The sequence below is a fragment of the Miniopterus natalensis genome, chromosome 3 (assembly GCF_054644295.1).
Source record: "Miniopterus natalensis isolate mMinNat1 chromosome 3, mMinNat1.hap1, whole genome shotgun sequence".
Classification (NCBI taxonomy): domain Eukaryota; kingdom Metazoa; phylum Chordata; class Mammalia; order Chiroptera; family Miniopteridae; genus Miniopterus; species Miniopterus natalensis.
The window spans coordinates 17,833,870-17,838,549 of record NC_142083.1 but is presented as its reverse complement, the minus strand read 5'-3'; the positions used below and the strand labels follow the sequence as shown (position 1 = coordinate 17,838,549).

The following is a 4,680-nucleotide window of genomic DNA, read 5'->3' as shown; positions in this document are numbered from 1 at the left end:
TTACCATGTATATTATTTTTAAAAATATATCCATTATTAAAAGTGATGAGAAATTGTTAAACCTCTCCTTAAGAAGCATTATCTATATATTTATACCACCTGGAGAAATTGAAAATAATAATATCTCTAAATTGTAGAGTATAAGTGAAAGTAAGCCTATGGCTGGCCTTATGCAAATGCTAAAACACATAATTAACTCCATGATGAGATACATAAAGACAGCTGACAGACAGTAAACTTACTCAACTCTAATTTGTTCCACCATTTAAAAAAATCAGTATAGGTTTCAAGAGTACAGTTCTATGATACATCTTCTGTATACTTGAAACCTATATAATCTTATTAACCAATGTCAGCCCAATTCATTTAATTAAAAATCAGTAAGTAAGCAAAATGATATGCTACATAAAGAGAAGGAATGCAACACAGATACTGGAACCACAGCTTAAGGCATCCTCCTGCGTGTTTGTGTGTGAATGTGTGTGTGTGGTGAGCTTCTCTTAGAATGGATGGTATGGTTGAGTGTGGGTGGGAGTGTAGTGAACAGGGGAGCATCTCTGAATAAACTTTCTAGTTAATACAGTAGTTGAACTTAATCTTTGTTCACAGTTTCCTAATCTTTCATCCATAAAATATCATCATTCTAACCTCAAGCTTACTGATATGGAAAACCCATGGGGCCTGAGATCTGTACTGACACTATGTGCTGATTTTTCCTTTACGTCAGAAGAAGTGAGACCAAGTCACAACTATTGACAATTATCTGCTAACCCCCTGCTCTCAGCAGACTCATTTCTCCAGGCATCAATAACAAGTGAACTGATTAGAATAGTGAGTTTCTAAAATAACACTTCAACTCATAAGTACCATCTCTCAGGGGTTCCTTTCCAGTTCTTACTTTGAGAGAGGCCATTTTAGTAATTATTGTCAATTTATAATATCACCATATCACTATAATGTGATTAATGGTTGAGTTTACTAAGAACCTTGTATGGCACTGTTAAACTTAATAGTAGTAAATTTTCTTCCACAAGAAAGAGAACCATATTTTATTTTTGTGGTTGAAACTATGAAATACATAACTTTTTGCTAGTAACAAATTCTGCTAATAGCAAACTGCCCTATATGTTGGTGAATATTTCTGATTTCTGAAGGCAAATAGCTTCTTTTAGATAATAAACTGTGCTTATTTCTAATATATTATATAGTTCCTGAAGTCAAATTAAATTTTTATATGTTATTTTGAATTTTACTTTAATGCAATAATGATTGTTTTTAAACAAGGTATGCCACACACACTGATATATTCATATCTGTTCTGAGGATAACATCTTGTAATCCTTTTATCTTTAAGGTGTTGTTTAGGGATAACCTTTGCTTGCTCATTTTTATATTTGTAAATTTGGAAAAATACACATCTTTGTTTCAAAAAAGTTTTTAAATGTCCATCTTATGAACTTTAAACTAATGCCACAACGGAAGCAATAACATTCCCTTAAACTCTGGGAATTGCCACACAGTGTTCCCTAGAGGTTGTAGACTTGAAAGTCAACCTTCTAATATCTCCTCCCTTACCACCATCTTGGTTATTATTAAATTGCAGCTCTGATCTTCAAGAACTTTCAGGAAATTAAGGAAAAAATTAAATTTTCCATCATTAGGCAAAAGATGAAAGTCATTCAGAAAATCATATTGCTAAGAATTCCATTGAAAAACAAAAAGAATTACTGTTGAAAGAAAACAGAATTGTGAAAGCCCTTTGATTAGATTCTTTCTCTTGGTGTCCTCATTTCAATCCCAATATAATCAAAGTGCCTAAGCATGTTCTGATCCAGAAAAAAAAAGTAGGCACTCTAAAGTCTGAGGGATGTTGTAATAGAAATTGTAAGCTGGAAGAATTATTGATGATTTCTGACTAAGAATGGGAATGAACAAAGCAACATGAAGGTGAGAATGGCAACACTAAACCACAATCTTTGATTTAATGCATGAAAGATTAATGAGAATGGCAAAATATTGAAATGGACTGCTTTACAGATGGCTTTTGCGTTCTGCCAATAAATTGGATAATTGTTAAATTTTATATTGGTCTCCATTTCAAGAATTTTTGCAAAATTAACCAAATATTTTATAAAAAAGACAAAGGCGATTGCATATATTGATTTTAGTAGCCACTTGAAAAAAATATTTTTCTTTATGGAGAAGATAGAAAAATATTTACTGGCCGGTTATAAAGTTAGGAAGACACATATGTTTAGTATATATGCCTGGAGATGTACTGCAGGGCACCCCCTGGGTGTCTGGGTGATCTTAGCGCAGCAGCGAGTGCCACGATGACAGATGACCGCCAGGAGCAGCAATACCAGCCAGAGGCTCTGGAGTCCACCTACCCCGACTCCTTTACAGTATTATCAGGAAACCCTCCCAGCTTCACCGTTACTATGACATCTGAGGCTGCAGGAAAGGATGAACTTGTCCTGACGACCCTCAAGTTTACATACAGTGAAAAACACCAAGTTCAAAGTCCCCTCTCTGAAATATTCTCCCTGGAAAATCTAGAAGATAATGATGCCTCAGGCATTGCTAAATTACTAGCATCACAGGCAGAAGAAAACATTGGTTGGTGCTGATCTTTATGTTAGTGACAGCTCTGCAAGGACAAGTAAATGAGTCAATCAAATAAAAACTACAAGAGGAGCAGAAAAGAAACCAAAAGGGAAAGAAACGGAAGAAGCCGAGAAGCAATTATTTCATGGCACTGCTGCTGCAGTTGAGGGTTTCTTATGTTGGAAAGCAAGTTCCATGCAGAACCCTTGGAAATTAAAAAGAGATGAAGGAAAGGACAAGCAGGAAAAAAATAAATTAAGTGGTAAATAGCAATTTGAAACAGATCATAGTCTGGCCACATCTGATACCCAGCTCTTGGAGGATGCTGGAAACAATGGAGAGGCGGGTGAGTCTTTGTTTCGGAAAACGGCTGCACTGGAGCTGGAGGGTGGTGAGCATGACCCAGGGAACGACATGGGGGACTAACGAAGGGACCCCCCCTCCCCCGTCTACAGAGAGGACTGACTGTCACGGTGTCTGTAGCTATGCTGAGGGTATTGGTTTGCCTTTCTTTTTTCCTAAAAAAATAATTTTCAGGGGAATATTATTTTGATAGCTTTCATCATTGGACTTAATGAACTGACCTTAAATTTTTTTTAAAAAAAGAAGAAAGAATACATGTCAGTGGAAGAAATGTGTACCCTAGGGAATGGGAGGTTTAGAAGAGAAGAAGCTCTGAGGCAATAAAATATATAATATTTGATTATACAAAGTTTTATAATTTTTAGTTTAAAATGATACCACTATGCAGCTTCAAAATAAAACTATTAGCAGATGTTTACAGAGATGAAATTTTGGTATTTATACTATCCAAACACCTGCTACTTATTAACAAAAGGATACAATGTGATAAAAAAGAAAATTGGGAAAAGATTTAATTTCATGAAAGGGGATATCCCAAGAGAATCTTCAAGCTGCCACAAGACTGAAGGAAAGATGCCCAGTCTTAGAGGTTGTCAAGGAAATTGAATAAATATAGCAATGAAATTGACTTCTTATGATTAGAAAGCATGAATAAATAACACCAAGTGCTTGCAGAAATATAAGTAATGTGTTATTGTTCTCACACATTGCTGTTAGAAATATGTATTGATAGTTATTTTCAAAACAATCCGATAAGAGCAATTAAAATTAGAATATACATTCTTTAGCCAAAAGTTCTACTTTATACAAGAATATTTAGGGATGAAAGCATTAATATATAATATTATATAGTGATTACTTTGGCATCTTTTCTAGAAAGCTGGGAACTTCTAGAATATCCATCAACAGGAAATGGCTGAGTAAACAACAGAACATTTTAATAGGGACTATTATGCCTCTCATAAGTGCCTGACCAGGAATTGAACCCATGACCTTTCAGTGCATGGGATGATGCTCCAACCAACTAAGTCACACTGGCCAGTGCCCTGGTGCCTTTTAAAGTTACTTTATATGGAAAAACAAATACTTTAGAAATGTTATTAAATTAATCATTCTGAAATGGGGAAGTTAGCCTAGACTGTCCATCCAAGCCTTAAATGAAATCACATGTACCCTTATGAAAGGAGGCAGAGGGAGGTTTGACAAAGAACATAGAGGAGCCTAAACAATGTGATGCAAGAAGAGGAAAATGGAGCCAGATACAGAAAGTGTTACGCCACTGTCATGGGCTGAATTATGCGTGCTGTGCCCCCAATTCATATGTCGAAGCTCTAACCCCCAATAATTTAGAGTATAACTGTACTTGGATATAAATCTTTTAAAGAGGTAAATAAGTTAAAATGGGGTCATTAGGGTGGGCCTAACCCAACATGCTGATATCCTTAAAAGAAGAGAGATGAGGGTGCGGGGAGAGAGGTATCAGGCACAGGAAGACAGGCCGGCGAGGAAGCAGCAAGAAGGCAGTCAAACCCCCGTAAGGAGAGAGAGGCCTCAGAGGAAACCAGACCTGCCAACACCTTGATCTTGGGCTTTAGTCTCCTAACTGAGAGAAAATGATTTCTTTTTGTGTTTAGGTCAACCAGTCTGTGGTATGTTGTTATGCCAGCCCTAGCGAGCTAATACACACTGGCTTTGAAGGTAGAGACAGGG

The 4,680-nt window shown here is 36.3% G+C and overlaps 1 pseudogene; it reads left to right on the top strand.

Annotated features, from left to right (window-relative positions):
- The first annotated feature begins 2,333 nt into the window (after positions 1–2,333).
- On the top strand, positions 2,334–3,033 carry LOC107545911 (RWD domain-containing protein 1 pseudogene; annotated as a pseudogene).
- Positions 3,034–4,680: the final 1,647 nt, after the last annotated feature.